Source organism: Heloderma suspectum, chromosome 6 (genome assembly GCF_057233095.1).
Source record: "Heloderma suspectum isolate Gila_16-S chromosome 6, 16-S_ref, whole genome shotgun sequence".
Taxonomy (NCBI): domain Eukaryota; kingdom Metazoa; phylum Chordata; class Lepidosauria; order Squamata; family Helodermatidae; genus Heloderma; species Heloderma suspectum.
Window position 1 is genome coordinate 92770520 of NC_139463.1, and position 27468 is coordinate 92797987.

A 27468-nucleotide genomic window follows, 5' to 3' on the forward strand; every position below is an offset into this window, starting at 1 on the left:
GGTAAATATTTACGTAGATTAAGATGGCCAAAAAGAAGGAACGCAAATGGTGGCGGCCGTAGCCGCTGCCATTTGCGTACACATTTTTTTTTAACCCACCCCCAACCATGATAAGCTACATAAAGATTTACGTATACTATCACATCTTTTTTTTCTTTTTTTTAAAACCTAGCCATGTTAGGCTACATAGATCTTTACGTAGCCTATCACGTCTTTTTTTTTTTCACAAGCCTGGAAATGGCGGCGGTGGCAGCCAGTCAAAAGACCAGCCACTGCTGCTGCCAGAGCCACTGCTAAAGCCGCCGCCACCCGGAAGATCTGCCCCAGGTAAGTCTCATCCTGGGGGTGATCTGCAGGGGGCGGCGGGGCAGGCCATTCTGCCACAGTTTTCGGGGGGCTGAATGCACTGGCATTCGGCCTCACTGAGATCCATGGTGCAATTCTCTGACATCCCTAATTTACATTACCCGACATCTTGGCTCAAGATCCATAATGGTTGCAGAAGCAGCACTATTGGTCACTGTTAGGGATGAAGAGAAAAGTCTGGCAGAGATTCCACAGCCTAGTAAATGTGTACATCCTTCTTCCACTGATTTGATTAAAAGGAGTAGCTCCCAGGTAACTGCAAAAATAATTCTAATGCCAACTAGAATACAAACCACCACCCGGCAGTCACAATGGGTTACCTTTCAAATTGGCCAATCCACAGACTTTGGGGGAAATATACTCCAATCTTGAAGCTTCCCTACCCTTGCTGACACCCTTGTTTATTTGATTACTCTCTACTGTACATATATCACCCTGAATAACAAGCTAGAGCTAAATTAATCAAAGGGCAAGGAACCTCCCTGAACTTTCTTTTCAGTCCCCAGAACTCAGCGTGGGTGCTCAGGTGGGGCTTGACCTGTCTGACCAGTTTAGGAGGTGAGGATGTTTCAGTATTGGTGTGTGTGTGTATTCATTTTGACCCATCCTGACTCTAGCCTAGGATCATTAAGTGCTGTGTAGGGTGGAGAATTCAAGAAGCTATTTGCACACAGCTTTAATTCAAACACTACTGTGGTCCAAGGGGTGTATTATCGAACCCAATAGAAATAACTGAAAGGTGTCAGCAAGGCATATCCTTTCACCAGCGTCATTTAATCTGTATTTAAATAGTTCCTTGTTGTGTGGGTGTATTGGCCCCAGCAGCGTAGCCAAGTCATTTATAGTGTTAGAGGGCTCTAGAGATCCATAAGGTGCTTGCTTAAGTTCATTATTGTTGCAATTCTGTTGCTAGTAAGACTCTGAGCATTTGAAGATGATTCAAAGGGCTGATAGCACAGCCTAGCACATTCCATACCAATGACTGAGAGTGTTATCAATCATTCTGCCTGGGAAGTGAAGTTTGTTTACAGGTGGCTGTGCTGGGAACCAAATGCTGTTAGTTTATGTTGGGAATGAATGCTAGGGGGTGCTTGCTGCTGTTATACTGCTAACATGTATGGTATAAAACCCATTGTACCCCATGGCTCTGGGTTCAGAGAAGCTGTCTGATCCAACCATTGGGTATGCCTGTGTGCTGTAAGTTGCCTAATAAAGTCTCCTTGTAAGTAAACCTTTGAATCTGATTTATCACTATCTTGGCACCTCTAACCTAAGAGTTCAACACCCACGGCTGGGAAACACAGTGGGTGATGAACAGCAGCCTTCTATATTGGCAATTCTTTTTTATGCAGATGATACAGTACTGTTTTCAGTAAGTATGGTTGAGCTGAGGTGTGCCATTTTTTTATACTTGCTATCAAAAATAGCCATTAAGTATCACTTACAATAAAAAGTATCTCTTATGAGCCATTCCTTATTATTCATTACTCACATGTTTAATTATTTATGTAAATATTTATATGCCACCCTTCATTATCAAATCACAGGGCAGTGTACAAAATTAATTAAAACCACAATTAACATTTAAGAGTACTCACGTGGTCACTTTTGAAAGAGGATTAAAAAATTAAGGATGATAAAACTGTGTTTTGTCCATGTCACAGTCAAGAGTTAGAAACTGTACTACATGTATTAGTATTATGTAAAATTTATATAGACAAAAGAACCAGACCAATATCCCCTTTGACTGCACCCTTTCTAGGAAGGAATTTAAGGTGGTACATGGCTTGCCTGCTTATGGTCACAAAATCAATTGTAGAAGTTCCATAGTGGAAGTAGCTTTTACAGAATTGCTAATGGGTACTGGCTGATCTAAATTGGGTTTACATTTTTAACAATGAAAAAATACCTTTACAAAAATATTCTGTTAGTGGGATTTTGGGCTCCCCAATTTAATCAAATGTTTGTTGTTTGAAATTTGAAGTTTTGTGGATGATTAATGAATTTGAACTGATATGAAATTGCTTGATAAGCCTGTAGATATAGAAGAAGAAGAAAAGTGTTTTCTTTGGGAAAATCAAGCTTTCATACTAACTGCCTTGATGTGGCAAAGGGGCTTGCATAATTCAGTGAAGCCATAAGCTATGCCATGCAGGGCCACCCAAGACGGACAGGTGATGGCAGAGAATTCTGACAAAATGTAGTCCACTGTAGAAGGAAATGGTAACCCACTCCAGTATTCCTGCCAAGAAAACCCCATGGAACATATCACAAGGCTAAAAGATATGATGCTGGAAGATGAGACCCTCAGGTTAGAAGGTGTCCCATATACTACTGGGGAAGAGCAGAGGGAATTCACAAGTAGTGCCAGAAAGAGTGAAGCAGCTGGGCCAAAGCTGAAAGGACACTAACTGTGGATGTGTCTGGTGGTGAAAAGAAAATCCGATGCTGTAAAGAACAACATTGTTTAGGAACCTGGAATGTCAGATCAATGACTCAAGGTAAGCTGGAGGTGGCCCAACATGAGATGGCAAGATTGAACATCAACATCTTGGGAATCAGCAAACTAAAATGGACAAGCATGGGCAAATTTAATTCAGGTGACCATTATATCTACTACTGTGGGCAAGAATCCCTTAGAAGAACTGGAGTAGCACTCATAGTCAACAAAAGGGTGGGAAAAGCAGTACTGGGGTACAATCTCAAAAAAGATAGAATGATCTCAATATGAATCCAAGGCAAACCATTCAACATCACAGTAATTCAAGTCTATGCCCCAACCACTGATGCCGAAGAAGCTGAGGTTGATTGGTTCTATGAAGACCTACAACACCTTCTAGAACTAACACCAATAAAATATGTCCTCTTCATCATAGGGGATTGAAATGCCAAAGTAGGAAGTCTAGAAATCACCAGGATAACAGGAAAGCATGGCCTTGGTGTACAAAATGAAGCAGGACAAAGGCTAATAGAGTTTTGCCAAGAGAACGCGTTGATCATAGCAAACACTCTTTTCCAGCAGCACAAGAGGCGACTCTACACATGGACATCACCAGATGGTCAATAACAAAATCAGATTGATTATATCCTTTGCAGCCAAAGATGGAGAAGCTCTATACAGTCAGTAAAAACAAGACGTGGAGCTGACTGTGGCTCAGATCATGAGCTGCTTCTTGCAAAATTTCAGCTGAAATTGAAGAACGTAGGGAAAACCACTAAACCATTCAGGTATGACCTAAGACATATCCCTTATGAATATACAGTGGAGGTGATGAATAGATTTAAGGGATTAAACCTGATAGTCAATGTGACTGAGGAACTATGGACAGAGGTCCGTCACATTGTTCAGGAGGCAGCAACTCAATCCATCCCAAAGAAAAAGAAATGCAAGAAAGCAAAGTGGCTGTCTGAGGAGGCTGTACAAGTAGCTGAGGAAGGAAGGGAAGCAAAAAGCAAGGGAGAAAGGGGAAAATATACCCAACTGAATGCAGAGTTCCAGAGAATAGCAAGGAGAGACAAGAAGGCCTTCTTAAATGAACAATGCAAAGAAATCGAGGAATACAATAGAATGGGAAAGACTAGAGATCTTGTCAAGACAATCAGAGATCTCAAGGGAACGTTTTGTGCAAAGACAGGCATGATAAAGGACAAAGAAGGCAGGGACCTAACAGAAGCAGATGAGATTAAGAAGAGGTGGAAAGAATACACAGAAGAACTATACAGGAAAGATCTGAATGTCCCTGATAGCCATGAAAATGCTGTCACTGAACTTGAGCCGGACATCCTAGAGAGTGAAGTCAAGTGGGCCTTAGAAAGCATTACTATCAACAAAGCTAGCAGAGATGACAGTATTCCAGCTGAGCTATTTAAGATCCTAAAAGATGATGCTGTTAAAGTGCTGCACTCAATATGCCAACACATTTGGAACACTCCGCAGTGGCCAAAAGACTGGAAAAGGTCACTTTACATTCCAATTCCAAAGAAGGACAATGCCAAAGAGTGTTCAAACTACTGCACAATTGCGCTCATTTCACATGCCAGCAAGGTGATGCTCAAAATCCTACAAGCTAGGCTTCAGCAGTATGTGAACTGAGAACTACTGGAAGTGCAAGCTGGCTTTCGAAGAGGCAGAGGAACTAGAGATCAAATCGCCAACATTCGCTGGATCATGGAGAAAGCAAGAGAATTCCAGAAAAACGTCTATTTCTGCTTCATTGACTACTCTAAAGCCTTTGATTGTGTGGATCACAACAAACTGTGGCAAATTCTTAAAGAGATGGGAGTACCAGACCACCTTACTTGTCTCCTGAGAAACCTGTATGAGGATCAAGTAGCAACAGTAAGAACTGGACATGGAACAACTGATTAGTTCAAAACTGGGAAAGGAGTATGACAAGGCTGTATATTGTCACCCTGCTTATTTAACTTATATGCAGAGTACATCATGAGAAACACTGGGCTGGATGAATCACAGGTCAGAATTACAGAATTATGAATCACAGGTCAGGAGAATTATCAACAACCTCAGACACGCAGACGATACCACCGTAATGGCAGAAAGCGAAGAGGATCTAAAGAGCCTGTTGTTGAGTGTGAAAGTGGAGAGTGCAAAAGCTGGTTTGAACCTCAGCATTAAAAAAAACTAAGATCATGGCATCTGGCCCCCTCACGTCCTGGCATATAGAAGGGGAAGAAATGGAAAATGTGACAGATTTTATTTTCTTGGGCTCCAAGATCACCACACATGGTGACTGTAGGCATGAAATTAAAAGACGCTTGCTCCTTGGGAGGAAAGCTATGGCAAACCTAGACAGCATAGTAAGAAGCAGAGACATCACCTTGCCGACAAAGATTCGTATAATCAAAGCTATGGTTTTTCCCAGTAGCAACATATGGCTGTGAGAGCTGGACTATAAGGAAGGCTGAGCGCTGAAGAATTGATGCTTTCGAACTGTGGTGCTGGAGAAGACTCTTACAAGTCCTCTGGACTGCAAGGAGGTCAAATCAGTCCATCCTAAAGGATATCAACCCTGGCTGCTCACAGGAAGGACAGATACTGAAGCTGAAGCTCCAATATTTTGGCCACCTAATGTGAAGAGAAAACTCCCTGGAAAAGACCCTGATGCTTGGAAAGACTGAAGGCAAAAGGAGAAGGGGACAGCAGAGGACAAGATGGCTAGATAGCATCACCAATGCAATGAATATGAACTTGAGCACACTCTGGGAGAGAGCAGAGGACATGAAGGCCTGCCGTGCTATGATCCATGAGGTCACGAAAAGTCAGACATGACTTAACGACTGAACAACAAAAAATGGAATAAGACCCAGTGATGCATGAATTGTACGCCCAAAGCTCTATCTGAACTCTATCTCTTGTATGCATGGTGGGTCAAAGGAGTGTACCTTCCAAGTTCCATCTCTACCTACCAGGCATGGCTGTGCTAATCCAGAGGGCCTCAGAGATCACATGTTTGTGTAATGTTTCAAGAAGGTATATGTAGTGATGGGTGGATCTCCCAGGTCAAACTCTGTAGACTTTCTCCATTACCCAAGTCCTTTCTGTGCTATTTCTGTGCACATTTTTTAAATATGGGAAGACATCCACACAGATGTGTGTCTATTTTAATGTGCATTTTGTGTGTATTTGTTTGAAATTGTATGCAGAGAAATTTATATTAAATTTTTTTGACAGAAATGATTTCTCAGACAACCAAACCAATGCACTAAGACTCACACATCGTCAGAGGTTCCCAGGTTTTATCTAGGGAACCTCCTGCCAGCATATTTTAATTTAGAGATCTTAGTGGCAGTAGCTAAGCCATAGGAGAAGCATTTCTACCTTTTTAAAATGGGGAGTGGTATGCAAACTCTGGGAAATGATGAAATAATCAACAATTGGGAGGGGTTGCCAGTCCAGGGGAAGGGGGGACTCTTAGAGAACCCCAGGAGGCCATGTTGTGAGTTCAAGCAGGCTAGATTGGGTCCCCAGTCTGAGGTTCAACATGACCAATCTAGGATATCAATGATGTGGTTCTGGCCTTCATATTTGGTCTTTAAGCAAACACATCATATTCACATTATACATTAATGCATGGACATCTGGTGGTGGAGGAGGAGGAGATGGGAGAGATGCCCTTGAGGAGGCAATCGGTGAGAATTGGTTAAGGTATCATTTAAACACTGGCAATGAGTAAGGATGAAAAGCTGTGGTTAACAACACCATGAGAAGGCTGGCATGGCAGAAATATGCTGGTGGGGTACTAAATCTAGGAAGAGACAATAATTATACATACAAAAGGAAGCTAAAGGGGAGTCAAGTACCATTTCAAAGCCTCAGTGCATTTTAAGTGTCTATTTAAATTGGGCAGAGATTTTTTCTTGAATTTCTAATTTCTTCCATTAATGTTGCTAATAGTATAGCCTAAAATTCACTCTTCAGTGGCCCCTACTCCAATCATGAGAAACCCATGCACCTCCCACACCCTATTATTCTTGTGCTTTCAAAGTGTAATTGAATTGGAAAGTTGATGGTGTAGGTCCATGGTTGCAGCTGGGGTCTGGGCCCCTTGAAAGGAATGGAGTTTCAGAATTACAATCCAGGTTAGGTTTCAGCTTTATAAATTAATACATGCATTGTTGCAGCTGAAATTACTGTTATGCTATAGATAATGCGCTGGACAAAATTAGACCAAGAGTAAACATTTCTGAAGTTATACATTTCTGTATGTATTTGTATACATATGTATTTAAGGGCACAGGAGTGCCCCTTTACTTAAGGACAGTCACAAAAATGTCCCACCATTATAAGCCTCAAAGTCCTACTGCTTCTACAAATGACACCTTTAGAGGTAATTATTTGAAATCCAGCATCCTTGATATATGCGAAGAGATTCATAATTGCGCAAAATTTCAAACCAATCTGATTAAAATTGCCAGAGGCACAGCAAGTTAAAACATTCTGAAAATGGACACATTGTACTTTTTACTCCAAGCTGTGGCTCAGCATAGCATATATGTCTTTCAACTTGTGGTAAAAACAACTGATGTGAATTATCCTGCCTTCCTGGGGAGGTGTGTTTTTTTATTGGTGTGCTGAAATTGTGAGCAGTGGCTCAAGCATTATTAGAGTTCTGTTTTGCCCCATGGAAACCTATGGCAGCAGCTGCTAGCAAGGTTATATCAGGAATGCTCAGTTCCACTCTGAAGTTAGAACGCTGACTACTTCAGAGGAATTCTACTGTCTTGTAAGCAAACACAATTTGTGACATTGCACAACATCATTACTGATCATCAGGCATGTCACTTAAGACATCAGACTTGGCTTCCAGTTTCCTGGCTTTGTGTATCTCAAGCCAACATGAGACTCTGGTCTTAGACTGACAGGTTTTTTGACCATTGAATTAATAATATTTATTTGAAATACTTTCATGCTGCTCCTCAGCCAAAGAGGTTTCTAGAGCAGCTTAGATATGATCAATTCTACAAGACATTCCCTGCCCAATGGGGACAGAAGCTGGGGGGAGGGTCTTTCAGTAGGGCTTTCCCCTCTTGGGGATCTCTACACCTCAAGTTTATTGTGCATTCACGGTTGCTCACTCACTGAATTGTGAGGGTCTGTTACATGACATCGTCATTGTCCAGTCATTATTCCACTATTTCCTCCCACCTATCCCATGGTTTCCTCAAATGGAAAAACAATGGTATTTTTCCAGATATGCGCAGATGTGGCACTATGTCCTCCCTGCGTTTTTCTCCCCTAGAGTGAATGCTGAGTATGGTTGTTGAAGGTGTGGACATGATGTTGAAGTCGGTGACGAAGGTCTGATGGGCCCCTGCACCATGTTGGCTCCTCGCCATTTTCAGCTTGCCTGTTCAAAACAGAGCAGCAGAGTGGCAGAGCGGCAGCATGGGGGGGCAGCAGAGCGGAGGAGCAGCAGAGGGGCTGAGTGGCAGGGGCTGGCCAAAAGCATGGAAGAGGGAGGTGGGGGCCTGGGGAGATGGGGGGCTGTCCACATGTCAGTCGCCATCCACCAGTAATGTGCAAGGGGAGGGAGAGGGGCAGGAACCCAGAAGCAAGTATTGCTGAACCTGGAGCATGTGTACTGCCTCTTCATGGAAACATGACGCTATGGGAATGGCCATCTACTAGGCATTGCAGAGCATTCCGCCACGGATCTTGGTGAGACCGAATGCCAGTGCATTCACCCCCTCAAAAAAATCCGTGGTGGAACGAACCCCCCCCACCCCCCCGCCCTGCGACATGGGCCCAGAATGGAGCACCTACCTGCTGCCGTCCATGCTGCATTGCGAATGGCGGCTGCATCTGTGGCCGCCATTCGCTTCTTCCATATGGCCATGATAGGCTACGTAAATACTTATCACAGCAAAACTAAGGGAATGCAAATGGTGGCGGCTACGGCGGCCGCCATTTGCGTTCCCTTTTTTCTGCCATGATAGGCTACGTAAATATTTAAGTAGCCTATCACGGCAAAACAGAGGGGTGCAAATGGCATAGTGGCCACCATTTGCACCCCTCTGTTTTGCCGTAATAGGCTATGTAAATATTTACATAGCCTATCAAGCAAAAAAAAGGAACGCAAATGGCGGCCACCATAGCCGCCGACATTTGCGTTCGCTGTTGTTGTTTTTTGTGATAGGCTACATAAATACTTACGTAGCCTATCACGGCTTCCACAGGGACGCAAATGGCATCCCCTACACAGGACACCATTTGTGTCTGCACCAGCCCGGCAGCGTCTGGAGGCCCTGCTGCTGGTTGGCACAGCCGGCGGCTGCACGGTCTGGCTGCGGAGCGGAGCCAGCTGGGCAGGATTCCGGGAGGGAGGAATGGATCACCTCCCCCCCATCGAGGATTCCAGGGGGAGGAACAGATCGCCTCCCCCCACCTGCAGAACCCAGGGGAGCCAGGTAAGCGGGGTTTCATACACCCCTACCATCTACAGAGAAGGAAGCACACATAAAGGGAAGCAGTTGTGATCCTGCATTGAAAACGGAAGTGAAAAGCCCTATTTTCAATGCAGAATGTTAGGCTGGTGTAGAAATCCCCCTCATCTCCTTCAATACAGTCTGCAGAAATGGCTGCTGGAATATAGAAGTATACATAGTCATAACTTACATAACATTTTCAAATATAGTCCTAGGAGGTCTTTTGTTGAAGGCATTTGGAGAAGAGTAAATCCTGCTCTGATAAAGAAGGCCACTGAAGATGAACTCTCCTGGTTGAAAATACTTGTGAAGAATAGACAGGGGATCCCATATTCCACAGCTGACACTGAGAGCTTTGCACACAACGTGTGGGAGGAACATCAGCTGCAGTACCGCTAACACCACCATCCTAATTGCAAACCTTCCTTATGAGCACAGAACCTCTGTTATGGTTACAGTTTCTGTGATTAAAATGACATGATTGGAGTGGTTGTTTGAGATCCTTATAGGCTTGAAGCCTGCAGTATAATAGAAAAGTACCAACAATCAGTATGGCCAGGACTTGTCCATCTCTCATCCCCAGCCTTTGTTCCTAATGATGCTGGGGAATATTTACATAGTCTTTCACAATCTGTTTTATTTATTGGCCACTGGAACTCCACAGGGGATTTATAAGCAGCTTTTTTTTACAGTCTTTTTCATAATTACAGGGGACTGAACTCAAAGTCCTATATTCCCTCTTGCATTGCTGAAGAACATGTTTTCTCTTGTCTCAAAATAATTATTATCTCTCCAATAGCTGGATACAAATGAACCATAGGAAGACCAGCAATTAAAGATACTTTGGAGCCATAGAGGAAATGGGTTTCATTGGTGACAGGAGAGTCCTGCCTGGGTCAATCTATGTTCCTAAAAACTTAATGCCATCCCACTGGTTCTACATCACTCAGGAAATCATGGAGGTCCATAGTCATAGCTGACTTCTTGCTCTCTCTACGTGGAATCTCTGGCCCTCCTGGGGTTAGATCCAGATTTAAGCTGGAGCAACGGTTCTGGAAGAAGTAGACTTCCACAACCTGTCCTTCCACAGCAGCCCCCAAAGCCCCTTGAAAATGCTACACAAGGAGTCAGGAGACTCATGGGTTGAGCTATGGGGTGTGTGGGGTGGGACAGGGCTCCCCAAAATCTCCTGAGGAAGCTCTTACCTCTTGTGGAAGGTAGATGCTGGATCAACTCTTAGATGTTCTGCGACTCAAACTCCCATTTGCCCCAGCCAGCATGTTTCATAGAGTTGCTGGGAGTTGTTCTCCAGCAACATCTGGAGGGCAAAGGTTCCCCAACCCTGTGCTAACAGAACCTCTTCTGGGATGACATTACAATTCATTCTGAAGCCAGCTTGTCTAACGGTGTAGCACAAGGCTTCATGGGTTTGACAATATTCATGAGGCCTTTTTCAGTATGTCTGTGTGTGTATGTGTGAATGTGTTGGTGGGACATAACCCTTTGTTTCTGGGTTCACCAAGCCTGGAACAAAAGGAGTAAAGGTAGGGCAAGCATTTCAGAAAAGCAAGGGGGCTTGTATAGAAAGTATTGGGGCTCTCCTTACCTTTCTCTCCTTCCTTCCTTCGTTCCTTCCTTTCTCTGAAACTTTTTTTGGGGGGTACTTTACATATTTTTAATGTTTTACAGCTCTGAGACAGGCTACGGAAGTGGAAACTCAGAAGTTTAGCCATGGCCATAGCTGCCTCCATCCTTTCTTCCCACAGGCATTCACACTATAGCATCCTCCCAGAAAGCCCCTGGGAAGGATGTATGGTGATGGGTAGAGCTTTGCTTCTGCTGCCCCATCTAATTCTTTGGCAATATTGTCCTGATAGTCAATCTGGTAACATTTTTGTTCTGGGGCCAATCTATTTCCTTGAACTTAATATGTTCCCACTGACTCTATGGCTGAAGCTACACAAGCATAAATATGTCATTGTCAAGCAGTTTTCATAACTGTTATGGGCACGTTATTTCCTTTTATTCCATTATGGAAGAGTTGACATCTGTTACTATACCTCTGGTATAATTTCCTTTATGAAATTTTGTCCTTGCTGTATATGGTGTAATGTGGCTTTTCTTTCCATTTTAATTGCCGGTGTTCCCCTGTTTTTCCCGCACTTGCATTATAGTGCACAGCCAATAGCAGTGTTGTGGGCATGATTTATCCTTTTTTGCGGGTTCTGTTTATCTGCGTGGCTCTTGCCATTTTTGAGCCTGCTACTCATCACTCAGCAGTCTCTCCTTTTTAAAAAATTTCAGGTAGCGTCATTGGTGCAGGTCCCTAGGAGTGCTTCCACTTCCAGGACCTTCCTGCTGTACCGCGTGAAGCATCACTCCAACTATGGTAAGTCATTTTTTCGATTTCTTTACCACCTTTCCAATAGCCTGCACCTTCCCTCTTCTTCTCCCTGCAGTATCGTTGTGCTACAATTTGTATTCCTCGACTGTAACACTGTTTTTCAATGTATCCAAATGTAAGAACCACTTCCCTTTGGGGCAGGGCATGCCTTGTTTTCCTCACCCGGTCGATACAAAGTATATTCTCTCTCCTTTCATCACTTTCTTTTCTGTTTCATGGTGTGTCTTTGCTGTATTATCCCTTCTTTGTGTCTCCATGTTAATCGTACTCTGACTATTCAATTTCTCCCATGCAGTGCTTATGCCGCTTACTTAACTGAATGTCTGGATTTTATTATTATTATTATTATTATTATTATTATTATTATTAGTTTATTAATGTCAGTGCAAGGGCAGGGCATGTACAAACAAATCCTTCCTTTTCCATTTGCCCCTTGGTCGTTGTCTCATTTCTATGAGTGATGCCTTCTCTTAAAGTTTAAAAGAAATAGTAGTTAGTTCCTGTCATGTCAGCATCCAACTAGCTATGCAGTACTTCTTACGGGCTATTTCGAAGCCTGAGGTTCTGGTCCAGCAATGGCCAGTGCTTTTCAAGAAACATGGTGGAATGTTAGTGCACACGATGTGTCCACCAATCCTTCCTCCATTTCCCTATCCGTCATCTTTCAACCCACTTGGAAGTTCAACTTTATAATTGTGTTTAAAAGGAGGGGACTTTCAAAGAGCATTTTTCACATCTGTCTGCCACAAGACTCGCTCCTGTGCAACCAAACATTGTCCTTTCACTCAGTGCTATGAGAAAGGTGTCCCACCACTGCAGGTGGGCAGATGCTGGTGCAGTCTCACAGAACCAGCACAGTCAGGAAATATTCCCAAATATCCCTTGGGGCTTCTGGTATGTCTGGCTCAATCCTGCCTTGAATTAGTGCCAGTTGCTATTTCTGTTGAATGCATTGTGATGCCTGTGCCTGTCAACACCTTTACGATATTTCTCAGAGAGATTTCTAAGGAGCAACTGCATGGCTCCAATTGTGGCCCATGCACACAACACAGAAGCGTTAGCCATGAAAATAATTGAAATGAATATCAAATTCTGGCACGCAGTGTCTGAATCAGCACTTTACTGATTGAAAATCCAAAGTACTTATGACAGTCCCTATAGTACCATTGTCTATGAGATCCCACTTATGATTTCAAGTGGGAGCAATATCACCTCACTGAATCCCCATTCTTCCCGAGGGATGTCATGCTTCTCTGTTTCTATACTTTCTACCTCTGCAGGAGCCCTGCGTTGCATGCTGCATGTCATTACATCTCCCTGTCACTGCTTTGACACATTCTCTGTGTTGTCGTTCTTTCCTTGCCCTCATGTCGAGCAAAAGTAAGGGAAGAGGTGTGTCCTGGAGGCACCAGGAAATCATTGACCTCCTGGATATCTGGGATGAGCAGAAAATACAGCAAGAGCTGTGAAGCAGTCAGAGGAATATTGACTTCTTTGAAAGTACATCTCACGGGATGAAAAAGTGTGGCCACAAACACACTGGCATTGAGTGCTGGTCAAAGACAAAGAGCATGCATTTCGAATATAGAGAAGTGGTGAACCATAATGCCAAATCTGGGAACAATGCAACCACCTGTCCTTATTTCCAAGAACTGCATAGCATTCTGCATGGAGACATTACTGTTAGACCAAAATGTGTCTCCAGCAGTATAAAAAAACACACACATACAGAAGCGTACAGTGAAACATCAGAGGACAGCACTCCACCAGAAAATGAGTTCCATCTCAGCACACAAACATTTCAGGACCTACACTCTATCAGCGTGCTGCAATACCTGGGCTGTGATGATGTTACCAATGGTAAGTCACAGCTGCTCTTTGTTACCCATGCACCACAATGCCTTCATGTGCAAGCGGTGTCAGGAATACATCTTCCATTACTACACTATGGCTATGGAATTTCCCCCCTAAGAATTTAGGTGCCCTGGAAATGCTTGAAATGTTTTTTTCCAGCACTGGATATGGTTCTTAGTGCTGAGAGTTATCCTGTCTGATAACACTGCCCATAAAAAAACTATCTTGTTCATAGTGGGTACAAGTACCAGATGCAGCATAACAATGCTGTGCTTCTCTGGCCAACAAAAGCTTTTCACATTTTTATTTTAAAGCTGAATATATACAACACATTCTGTAACCGAAATCCTCTAACTTATTTTTCTGGGTCATCCCTACCCAAACAACATGGAAGCAGAGAACGCAGTAGACAATGCTTCATCACAGTCACACCAAACAGTCGAAGGACAAGTTGAGTATTCTTGGGTTACATATGCATTGGCTGATGGTGCCCTGTACGCATGGTACGCATGCTGATGGTACGCATTCCCTTGTGCACTCTGTTATAGATGATGTGTATCTATGGCAGCATCCACTCTCTGAGCAGAATTCATAACAAAGAACTGTTCAGACTGCAGAAGTTGATGCCTCCAGTACATGGGCGTATAAGACAAACTCACTTCTTCTTATGGATGTACGAAAGTCACTTAACTTTTCATCGGAGTGATTCGCAGTGTGGGGGGGGAGGCCCCTGGAATCCTCCCTGGCTGGCTCCACTTCACGATGGCTCCGCGGAGCCGTTGTCCAGGGCCAGCCACAACCGGAGTTCCGGCTGCAGCCAGGCTGCTGGGGATGCAGATGGCTGCCACCGTAGCAGCCGCCATTTGTGTCCTGCCAGGCTGCCATGACAAGCTACATAAGTATTTATGTAGCCTATCATGGCAAAGAGCAGGGACGCAAACGGCGTAGCGGCCGCCATTTCCGTGGCTGCCTTTACCGTGATAGGCTACGTAAATACTTACATAGCCTATCATGGCTGCAAGGATGCAAATGGCAGCCAGTAATCCTTATCTTCCCTCTGTGATCTGCACACGTACTCTGCAAATTTTCAGAATCCCTGTGCATTGCAGAGAGGATGTGGTCATTCTCTTTACTACAGTGACGCATTATTCTATCAGCAATATCATTAGCCCCCCAACGTTTCTTCCTGTCTAGGGATGTACGAATCCCTTACCTGGCTCCGCACAGGGGCATCTGGGGGATTCCAAGGATTCTGGCAGGAGGGACGGAGCGCCTGCCCCCCACCATGGATGCCACTGTGCAGAGCCAGGTAAGGGATTCGTACATCCCTAGACAGAAGGTTATACAGTACTGATATTGTGTTTATACCATAGCTATCACGGTAAAGGCAGCCACGCAAATGGTGACCACTATGCCATTTGCGTGGCTGCCTTTACCATGATAGGCTACGTAAATACTTACGTAGCCTATCACGGCAAAGAGCAGGGGTGCAAATGGTGTAGCGGCCGCCATTTGTGTCCCTGCTCTTTGCCGTGATTGGCTATGTAAATACTTACATAGGCTATCATGGCTGCTTACAAGGACACAAATGGCGGCTGCTACAATGGCTGCCATTTGCGGCTGCAGCAGCCCAGCCGCAGCCAGAACTCTGGCTGCAGACAGCCCCGGCCGGTGGCTCCTTGGAGCTGCCATGGAGTGGAGGCGGCCAGGGAGGATTCCAGGGGGAGGGACGGAGCACCTCCCCCCCACTGCAGATGCCCCTGTGCGTAGCCAGGTAAGGGATTCGTACATCCCTAGACAGAAGGTTATACAGTACAGATATTGTGTTTATACCATAGCGATCATCGCCTTTGCTCTGCTAGTCCACCTCCCTAGAACTCAAAAGTCCTTGTGCATGTAAAGTGCATCCATAGATCTTACTTCTCCTAATGTTATGTCTGTTTTTATGTCTTCTATATTTCTCTTAACAGACCCTGGAATCACTAACTCCCAAGCCACTCTGTCTCCGGCCACCCGCATGGCGATAATCAGAACCGTTGGGGGGCTAATGGTATTGCTGATAGAATAACGCGTCACTGCAGCAAAGAGAAGGATGGCATCCTCTCTGCCATGCGCAGGGATTCTGAAACTTTTGCAGAGCACGTGTGCAGATCACAGAGGGAAGATAAGGATTTCTGGCAGGACAGGCAGGCTTTGATAAAATCCATAGGAACCCGGACAGCGGTTCTCAAAGCTCTTTGGGGTAAGCTTCCTAATGTGAATAAGGCCCCAAGAACAGAACTGGGACATGAGATAGTACGTATTTCACAGGAGTACTTGCCAGTGCATTCTGGGCCCTCTAGTGCTGTCCGGAAAGTCCAAAAACAGCAGCGATGCATGATGCAATCACAAGCACTCCAAAGAGACAGGGAGTCTTTGGGTTCAGACCTGCTCGGGGGCTCAAGAGGCCTAAACAGTTTTCACCTTCATAACGCATAGTGTTATGTTTCACCTCTGTTGCTGTATCTTCTTCCAGTTGTATACCAGTGTTTGGGATGTGTGGCCCTCCAGATAGCAGTGGACTGCACTGGACTGCACATTCTCGAGACAACTGTATAGTGCTTTCAGTGTTTGTAGTGCTTTCTCGTGGTAGTCAATAGTCATAGAGCATTAATTGTAGTGATTCCTGTACCTTTGTGCTGGGGGTAACCTAGACCAAGGTGAATCTTAACTTTGTGTTCTGTTGATGTAACGGGCACTGTTGTTTCCTCAAACTGTCTCTACAGTAAGCTTGTCAGTGGGGAAGTAAAGACTCGGGACAGATGATGTTGACAACAATTGTGTTTATATTATGTTTTGAGTTTTTCTCAGCATTCATGTTAATGTTTCAGTAAAGAAAGTAATCATACATTTGTATTTACAGAACAGAAAAAAAGTGTTCAAATCACAACCGCTGTTATTATTAAACTGCTGATAAAAAACCAATGTTAAATACTATTCTTAAAAAGCAGTTAAAACTGAACTTTTAGTGCTGATGATGTTCCATTGAGCTCATACGCTTTTCCTCGGGTAGTCCCACATGTGGTTTTCTTTCTTTTTTCAGAGAAGATGTATCTCCCCACCCTGGTGAGACTTGTCTCAATGCTGTGTTCTGCAACAGAGGAGAATACATTCAGGGTGCACCACTATTCTGGGTAGACAGAGAGAAAACGACCACAACTCCAAGCCTTCCCCACCCAGCCATGCTTGCTATGGCATGCTGGGAGTTGTACCCTAAGTCTATTCCCTTAAGAGTGGCATGATCGCAAGCATGCAACACTGAAAGACTTACATGTCTTTCTAACAGAGGCTAGTAGTGCATTGCTACCATCCAGAACTGCGTCTCCAGGTCTCTGCTTGGTTGCACTAGTTTTCTCTTGCATCAGAAATGGCAAAGCCATCCTTTTCTCCAAGCAGGTACTTTCCAACCTTCCCTGGAGCACAGCTGTTGGGATAGATTGCAGGCCTTTTTGTAATGCATGCAGTATGATGTTTGTTTGAATTTGTAAAGGAAAAACAGTACTTATATTGTTGAAGGGAAGATTCTTTCCACCTCACACAATCTACCCACGCCTGCTGTGGCTACGTCATCGCAGTACTTACGTATGAGCTTGTGAATGCTCAAGAGGGAAAACTGAAAGACTGGTTTGGGGGGAACATAGGGGGCATTTCTACACCAGCCTGAAATCCTGCATTTAAAACGGGGCTTTCTGCTTTTGTTTTAAATGCAGGATCGCAACTGACCGCCTTTACACATGCTCCCTTCCCCCTCCCGCTTTTGGTTTCTTTGCAGGATTAGGGAGGGCTTCTTTACATGGCAGACATGTGGTTTGACCTGAGGGAGCTCCTTCCTTCTCATGGCCCCAATCCTGGGCACTTACTTACTTGGGAGTAAGCCACATTGAACTCAGTGGGACTTACCTCTGAGTAGATGTAAGATCACCCTGTAAGTCTGCAACCCTTGAGTAAGCTCCTTGAACTTAATAGGGTGCTGTGAAACAACAGAGGACATTGCTCCTGAGCTTGGTGGGGTGGGGATCAGATGAGGCATTTTACCCTCTTCTCCCTCTGATTGAGAAATGCAGAGGCAAGAGACACAATCGGCAGGTGATTCTTGCCCTCGCGCCTGTCAAATCTGCTCCTGCACGCCCCCACTCCCATCCTCAATGCCTTCCTCATCCTCACTGTGCCCCCAACAACCAAAAACAAATGCCCACAGCAGGCAGACAGAGCTGTTTCTTCCACTATAGAAGAATTTGACATGCCGATCATGGCGCTCCTGTTCCATGGGCTGGAAAAAAATACCCCATTTTTTCTTTTTGAGGAAAACACAGGATAGGTGGGAGGGAATAGTGGAATAACGACTGGACAATCGCGACATCGTGTAATGCACCCGCACAATTCAGTAAGTGAGCAACCATGAATGTGCAATAAACTTGAGGTGTAGAGATCCCCAGGTTCACATTGCTACTGTAATGATAATCCCACATATCCCAAGCATTATGTCAGCTGAAAAGGTGTGGTTGTTGCACCAAGATTTAGAAGAAGAGAGATGAGTTTCAGACAGTGCTGTTAAAGTAATGAAACAGATTAAGATTTTTTTTCACCTCTCCCACGTCCTTGTGATGCTGTCTGGTTCTGAACTTTGTCCTTGTGCACAGTAACGTGTACACCCTCTTCCAAGGAGGAAAGGGCCGTTCCTGACATTCCCTCCTGGGCATTCTCAGGAACCTCGTCTCCACACAGTGACTTCCTCCCACACAGTGAGTCCCTGTGCATGAATGAGATCTTTGCATCCCTGTGTGTGAAACAAAGACAGATGATGTTTTCATAGAGTAAGCTTCTGTTGCTTCCAGTAGCAAAACTGATGTAATCGTTTAACATGAAGTACAACGACACTGAACTGCATGTTTTCTGAGCGTTATGTATTCTAAGAAACCATGGAATAGGTATCTGAACATGTCCCTCCTTGGAATGGACATCCTTGTAGTACATTTTTTTTTATTTCCACAGGGCCTTTTTTTGTTTTCTTATGATCAGTGCTGCACACGTACCTGACTACAGAATCCGCTGAAGAACAGTGCATTGCTGCACGCTTTCCGAATTCTAGGGCATATGCATTAATACCGTTCCCAGTATGAATCTTATGAGAGCAGTACAGCCGTTATCCTGAAGCACTTAGAAATAGCTCATCACCGGACAGCACTGATCTGTGATACTGTGCTCCGCAGCTTGATAAGTGCTGTACTGCTGCCAATAGTTATTGACCTGCGTGCATATCCGATATGTTCATTTCAATGTCCCGCATGGATCTTACGACCAGAATGTGACTTAATTACCTATTTATTTTATTCAGAAAGACAGGGGAAGTTAAAAAGTAGGAGAACCTGTATTACAAAGTCAGACCTGCAGACCTGAGACAGTTCTATTACATGCTCTCAGAAGTTCAAGGACGTCTACTCACTTGCAGGTCATCTCTCTAGCCAACTTGACTGTCCTGCCCTGACCCAGAGTTCATGGAGCCATCCAAAATAGGGTGGTTCTTGTTCTCTCAGAGGGTCCCCTGAGAACTTCTCCATGGCTTCAAAGAAGCTCACCTTTAAGGTCTTGAACTTTGTTCTAGCCTGCACTGCTGTACGCTGGTAACACTTCTTGGTGAGTGCTCTTGCAGCACTTTTGAATCTATGGATAGTGGCCAGGCTGGAGCTACGCATGATCTGCTCTGCCTCACTGCTCCTTAACAATGAGGCCAGAAGGATCTTAATCTCCCTGTCCTGCCAGTATGCAACACGTGTGGGGGGGAGCCATTTTGGGAAGAGAAATGGTCCTTGACATCTAGGAACCATAAAGTACAGTTCCGTTCAAATAAACCACCTGACAGGCATGTGTATATGTGCATCATCACTCAACAGAGAAAGGAATTGGATACAGAGGCAACCCATTCTTTATTATGAACCCTTTAGAAATGGACATACATACATACATACATTGAAATTTGCAAAGTATAATAAACTGTAGCCAATGTATAAAATTCACAGACAGCTTTAGGTAGACACATACATTCATCGCCCAACCACCCCCCTGTTTTCCCAAAGGTAATTTTTAATAGCCTCCTTGACCGCTTTACCCTGCTCAGACTGAACATTGCCATCATCCAGGTAGGGCAGACCCAAGGTTGGAAGAACAATGGTATTGTTTTCCTGCAGATTTTCAGATAGAGCATGTCCCTTCTTTTTGCATATGTTGGGTAATATAACACAGGCACAGATGACTGAAGGCACATTCTCCTCCGCAATGTCAAGTCATCCAGAAAGGCACCTCCATCTGCTTTTCAGCCTTCCAAAAGCCCTTTCAACAACATTCCTGGCTCTACTTAAACAGTAATTGAAGTAAGACTTCTTTCCATCCAGATGCCCTCCGTAAGGTCTCATTAGCCAGGAACAAATGGGGTTTGCTCCATTTGCAACTATTGGGGGAGGGTAATTTCTACATCCCCTACAGCCAGGTTGTGTTTTCAGGAACAAAAGCTCTAGCCTCCATCACCTCGAACAGTGCTGAGTTTCTGAAAACGCAGGCATCGTGATTTCTTCCGCTCCAGCCCATTTCAACATCCACAAACTGCCTGGAATGATTTGTTGCTCCTTGGAGCAGCATGGAGTAGTCGTTCTTCCTATTTATGAAATCACTGCCTTGACAAACGGGAGGTGTGATACAAACATGCGTGCCATCCACCACGGCAACACAAGGAGAGAATCCAAGGGCATCACATCCGTCCATGATCTGTGTTGTGTCGCCGTTCTTTGTGGGAGGGGTGGAAAGGGAGATAATAAAATGAGGAATAGTTAGCTCTTGGTAGAATTCAAAGACAATGTATTTCAAGTAGGTACATACTTCGAGAATGTTCACACACGCACATGCGCAGACACACACACACACACACAGGGAAGGGCATACTCAGACATAAGACAGCACAAGCAGGGGCATGTTTTGCACCAGAAAAGGAATAAGGACATCTGTATGAAACACTTTCCTGGCATCTCCGAGGTACACTGTACATTGAAGGAGAATGTGTTCCATTGCAAGACAAACCTCCACAAAAATCTCTGCCACTGCCGATCTTCCAAGCCTGAACTGTTCAGCAGCATTCTTGTAGAAGCAAGAGTTGGCCAGCTTCCAAGTGGTCACAGCTACCCTTTTCTCATCACTGACCAGAACCCACATAGCTGTGCGTTCCCTTTGTAGTGCAGGATTCAACTCAGCCTCAGTCTCAAATAGGGTGCTTCGAGACATCCTGAAGTATTCTATCCATCGTTCCAGACCTTGAGAATGAAGTTCTCCCACCAATTCTTGCTTGAAGGTCGAACCCAGTAATGGCGGAAGATCGAGAGCATTCTCACATGAGCAACACAGTCAGCATCATGTTCAGGTTAGTTTGCAGTCTGGCAGAAAAATAATCTTGACGCCTCTGGAAAAATCCAGGCACAAGCAACCGAGACCATCTCCGCTTTGCTCGCTGAGCCTCAGTGAGAGTCAAGGCCCAATGAGCAGCACATATAAAACTAAGAAGGAGTACAGTTAGTTCCATGTTCTCAATGAGGGCACTTGAATTCCAGGCAGGATCCATGGTGTAACGAGGGAAATGAAATTGACTCAATCTAGCATGAAATTTACTGAGAAAATATGTGAATGGACCACCCACTAGGGTTCACAAGAGCACACATCTGTGGAACAATGAAAAGAGAGGGGGGAAAGGGGGCGGTGCCTCATCCACATTACAAGTAAAGGAGCAACTAGTGGCAGCGATCAGAGAAGTATGAAGGTTGCATTTCAAATAGTAGATATACCGCAGTGTGCCTTTCAATGATGTTACAACAAAAACACAGGAACGTGACAGAATGGGCAGTGTGTGCCATTGCAATAAAAACTGTAAAGGTACAGTGCAGTACTCGAAGCATTGTTGATGGAAGTGTAGCCTCGGCCTCGGCTTCCCGGAGGGGCCTGCTTCACAACTTGTGAAAACCAGAATGAATGTTCACCCACTTACTCTGATAAGCTGAGTGAGACTGATCAGGGCTGGCCCTACCATTGGGCAGAGTGAGGCGGTCATGCCAGGCAGCAGGTACTGACTTGAGAGGCAGCAGCAAGGTATTGGAGGAGAACCCTGTGGGCCATACAGCCTGCCCTGCAACCCTAAATTAGTCCGCTGCCTTCAGGTGGAGGATGCTGCCCCATGGTCAGTGTTGAGGAAAGATTCAACGACCAGCCCAGTCAGCTTTTGGACATGGAATGGGAGGGGTCTCCATCTTGTCCATTGCCTCAGACAGCAAAATGTCTTGGACAGCCCTGATTCTATTTTCTCATTGACTGAACTGTCGTCTGTTGCCTGTTAATATGTGAATGGAAATCCAGCAAGTGATGGATGAACAGAAAGAAGAAAGCATTCTACCAGAAATAAAGTACCAGCGGTTCCCACCAAAACAGGAAAATGTGTCATGGCCTTAATCAGGGGGCTCACTTTACATGGTTTATTTTATTTATTTATTTATTTATTTATTTCTATACCGCCCAATAGTTCAAATGGTGTGTGTTGTGGGGAAGAGACTTGGGCACCAAAAGAAAAGGTAAAGGGGGTAGTGCCAGAGTGGAGAGGTCATGGGCAGGATGGGGACCAAGAAATTGTGAGATACATAGGCAAACACACAGATAGCACACAGAAAGAGATTCTCCTTTGGAAACTACTGACAAGAAAATACAAATCTTCATGATAAAATTTTCTAAGTAATATTTACTTATTTATTTATTAATTTCACAATGGTTTGTCAAAGCTGCTGAGGGGGGGAAGAACTTAAGGGACAATTCACTGTACACATACATTGGACTGGGCCTTTAATTCATTCTTGATGACCATCCAAACCCAAAGTATTCTAAACTGGAATGAATTATGTGTAGGGACATGGAAAACATGGAGGTTCTCCAATTTCCAACTTGAAACTTGGTCAGACTCATGGTGATATCAGATTGCAAGGATGGTTTTTTTCATCATATTATATAAAATCCTGAAGTACCTGGGTGTGCATTCAAAAGGATGTAATCTTATACCAATGATTAAATACTCTTTCTGCACTTGTTAAAAGTATACATTTTTCATGCATATTTTTCTAATGTATGTGTTATAAATATGTATGTGTTTTTACAGACATATTCCCCCCCACCCCCACCCCCTGTGAACAAAATTAGAGGCCAAGGAGTGCAGATTACACTCACATTCAGGCTCAGGAGGTGGGAATGGGTAAATTCTGGTCCTAAACAAACTGAAACAAGAGTCTTACATATCCCTAATTATAAGATGCTGCAGATGGAGGCCAGAAGGATATTTAATCAGAGCTTTCTCTTTATGAGCCACTCCCGATGGTTCAGCTCAGGCCTCAGAACAATCATGTAGCATTTAGGGAAAAATATGAAACTCAGCAACCCAGCACTCGAGGCTAAGATGGAGAATATCTCCACAGCTACCATGTGTCTCCCCTTGCAGCTCAAATACGTTGGAACAAAGGATAACCAGACACTGCAAAACACCAGCATGCTGAAAGTGACAAATTTTGCTTCATTGAAATGATCAGGGAGTTTCCTTGCTAGAAAAGCGACAGTAAAACTAACAATAGCCAGGAAGCCCATGTAGCCCAGGACACAGTAAAACATAGTAGCTGAGCCCTCATTGCATTCTAATACAATTTCTTCCATTTCTGAATGCATATCAACATCTGGGAATGGAGGAGAGGTTGCCAACCACACAGTACAAATGCCTGCTTGAATGAGGGAGCAGGAAAGAACAATGGAGGTGCCCAGGCCTTTCCCCACCCACTTCCTCATCCTGGATCCTGGCTGGGTGGCCATGAAAGCCAGAACCACTGTGATGTTTTTTGCCAAGACAGACGAAACAGCCACTGAGAAAATTATGCCAAAGGTAGTTTGGCGGAGGAGACATGTCACCCTCAGGAGGTGGCCTATGAATACTAAGGCACAAATGAAACAAAGCAAGAGGGAGATGAGAAGAGTGTAAGTGAGGTTCCGGTTGCTGGCTTTGATTATGGGAGTGTCATGGTGCTTCATAACAATTCCTAGCACTAAAACAGTGATTAAAAAAAATGAAAGAGCACCAGTTGTCAAACCAAGCTCAAGAGGTTCTTCATAAGACAAGAAGGTTATAAGCTTTGGAATGCATGAACTGCGGTGCTTATTTGGATAATGATCCTCTGGACACTGGTGACAGTCAGTCATGTCTGAAAGTTAGAAGATGTATTTTCAGTTATACAGATATTCCATATTGTAATTATCTTAAAGAACTCACTTTAGTGGGAAAGTGCCTACAATAATGAATCAAACTCATAGATAACCATTTTCATGGGCATCCACATACAAACTGATGTAATTGCATATTGCTTTATTTGTGTGAAAAAGGGGTGGCACCTTTAGGGAGCAATCCTATGTCCCCTGGATAGTGCCTGGTGACATAGGATCATTCGATTTCTGGGATTGGAGGTCGGAACCAGGGCTCCAATCCCAGAGCCCAGAAACCGCACTCGCTGCCCCAACCCCCTCATAGCCAGCACAGTTCTTTCCACACTGGCTGTGTCTCCACACTCGGAAACAGCATGGAGACAGGGAAAAGGGGGTAGTCCTAAGGGCGGGAGGGACTACAGAAGCCATGTTACGCAGCTTCCTATGCACATCCCGGCCTCCTTCCCTCCCCCTCCCCAAAGCCGCGCCTAAATCTGAACATCTTCATAGAACCCACCGTCACCATTCACTATTTGTTTTGTCTAAAAACTCTTGAATATAGTAACCTTTCCTCATAGGAGTGTTGCTCCAGCCCCTTGATACACCATTTCACCATTTCCTACACCACTTATGGCTCTACAATATCCATTTTTGTGGTACTGTGATCAAAATTATATACATTATTGCAAGTGTGGTGACATCATAAATCTGTATAAAGGCATGATAATATTGGCAGTTTTATTCTTTATGCCATTCCTAATGATCCCCAACATGGAATTTGCCTTTTTCTAGGGATGGGGGAGAATTTCTCCCCGAAACTTCGGGGGGCCAAGTGCCAACATGTTTGGCCCCCCGAAGTAGTTTCGGGGAGAAATTCCCCACACCCCCCCACACCCTGCACCCCCCCGGGACGGGACTTACCTTTCCCGAATGTCCCTCCCGGTGGCGGGTCCCGGCGGTGGTTTGTCAGGTCTTTGACAGGGGCAGAGGCGGCAGCCGGTCTTTCGACCGGCTGCCGCCGCCGCCATTCCAATAAAAGTAAAAAAAAAAAATGCCCCCGTGATAGTCTCCATGATGATTAACGTAGCCTATCATGGCTAGATTTGCAAAGTCAGCTGTGATAGGCTACGTAAATCGTCACGTAGCCTATCACGGGTGACTTAAAAGAAAAAAAAGCGTACGGCTAATGGCGGCCCCCATAGGGAGCCGCCATTCACGTTCCTTATTTGGTCGCTGTAATCTACGTAAAGATTACGTAGACTATGGCAAAAATAAGGGCAACGCTATTTGCGTTGCCCTTATTTTCGCCGTAGTCTACGTAAAGATTTTCGTAGACTACAGCGACCAAATAAGGAACACGAATGGTGGCTCCCTATGGGGGCCACCATTTGCGTACGCGCTTTTTTTTTTTTAAGTCACCTGTGATAGGCTACATGACGATTAACGTAGCCTATCACGGCTGACTTTGCAGATCTAGCCATGATAGGCTACGTTAATCGTCACGTAGCCTATCACGGGGGCGTTTTTCTTTTTAAACTTTTTATTTCGTGGCCGGGCGAGGCGAGGCGAGGCGCCTCCTCCCTGGCCTGAATTTCGGCCAGGCGAGGCGGGAAGCCTCCCCGCCGGCCTGAATTTCGGCCGGGCGAGGCGGGAAGCCTCCCCCCCAGCCTGAACTTTGGGGGGAGCAGCGAAGCGCCTCCCCCCCACCGCGAAGCAAGCTGCGAGACCAGGTAAGTGGCTTTTGTTCACCCCTACCTTTTTCACAGCAGCTGAACACTGGGTCAATATTTTCATTGAGCTACCCACCAGAAACACAAGATTTCTTTCCTCATCCACCACCAGCAGCTGATAGTGTGAACCCCCCATTGTATTTGAAAAGTGCTGTACGATAAAATTCTCACCGTTCTGGTCAGAAATCTTCCCTCTGGACATGGAATGCAGTTGTAGCAGCAGAACGGCTCCCCCTCCTTCTTTTGCTTGCTGTGGCCAGGCTGGCAATGGCCGTTACACACAGAGATGGGTTGTGCCTAATCCAGGAAAGACAGAGGAGAACGTTAAACTGCCTATTCCACCAACGAAATACGAGAATCTTCATGCGAATGGGTTAGAATCCTTAAGGTTCAGAAGCAAACATGACATAATGCAATCAGCTTCTGTGGGTTTCCTGATTGTGAGGGGCACTTCAATAGAATATTTCACCTTTAAAATAAAGGCCAAAAGCAAATATTTCCATGGATTAGATGCTTAGCCAGTTGACACAACCTGAAAACCCAGACCAATTTGCTTGTGAGTAAGCTCCTTTGAACTCAGTGGGACTTACTTCAGAGTAGTCATATACAGGGGGCCGCTGTTATACTTACACACTTCATGATATGAAATATTGGAAGTGTCTATGTGTGGACCTACGTGTTGAAGATGTTAGTTAGTGTTCCTCCTGTCAAGATCCTACAGTCCATATGTCTCATAGGTTAAAATAAAAGAAACTGAAAGGAATCCAGACCCTTCACCACCTCAGTGGTGAAGGGTCTGGATAGAGTGGATAGAGTGTGTGAGGGAGAGGTAGCACACAGAGGTGGGATGGGTAGTCAAAGCAGAGATGCCAGACAAAGAACTACAAACACAACCAACATGTGCACAGATGGCCTTGTGCAGAACCTTTCCTTGATTCTGCTCACACCCCGTCACTCGCCAGTCCCAGCTCCTCCTTCCCTAAGGCCACGTAGAATTGTCTGCTTCTTGCAGGTGAAGATCATATGCAATGATAATAGCCCATGACCTCAGCTGCAAAGCCTGCAGCTCAAAAAATGGCTGTAGCAGGGCAAAACTCTACTTATCACCAAAGATCCTCAACTGGGCAGAGACATCAATATGTCAATAAGGCCCTAGCTTCTTCATTTCATTTCATTTCATTTCATTTCATATATTTCTATGTCACCCATAGCCAAAGCTCTCTGGGCATTTCACAATTATTTTTTCAGAAATTTAAAATAAAATCATGAGGTATAAAATCATTCATATAATGACACAGAACAAACAGAACACACAACAAACATGAATCTAAAATAATTTAAAACCATCAGCCAGAGACAATCAAGGAGACTCATTATATGCTTCGAAATGCTTCTTAACCTGGTGCTGAAAAGATGACTGTGCTTCACACAGAAAACTTCACAGTCTTCACACAATATTCAGAAGTGTTTGCTCACTCTTATATATATGGCCACAGTTATGTAACTTCGGTAAGGATTGTAACATGGGAAACCAGGGGAGACAGTTATCTCTTATCAACATGGCTCAAAGCCTACTCTGAGTAGTAAAAAAGAAAGAAAGAAAGAAAGAAAGAAAGAAAGAGAGAAATCCCTCTCCCGATGATTTCTGCACTGGTCTTTTTCAGAGATCCAGGATCTTTAACTCAATCTCAAGTCAATGGATATACAATCATCGAATCATAGAACAGTAGGGTTGGATGGAGCTTACATGGCCATCGAGTCCAAACCACTGCTCAGTGCAGGAATCCAAGTCAGAGCAAACTTGATGGATAACTGTCCAGCCTTGTCTTGAATGCCTCCAGTGTGGGTCTGTAGTTCCCAGGTTCCCCCTGT

General features: G+C 44.6%; 1 long non-coding RNA gene across 1 annotated transcript; it reads left to right on the forward strand.

The window, feature by feature from the left end:
- Positions 1 to 227: 227 nt before the first annotated feature.
- Positions 228 to 16569, forward strand: LOC146341842 (uncharacterized). Its single transcript, XR_014784127.1, has 3 exons — positions 228 to 327; positions 11617 to 11701; positions 15541 to 16569. It is a non-coding gene; the product is annotated as an uncharacterized LOC146341842 (long non-coding RNA).
- Positions 16570 to 27468: the final 10899 nt, after the last annotated feature.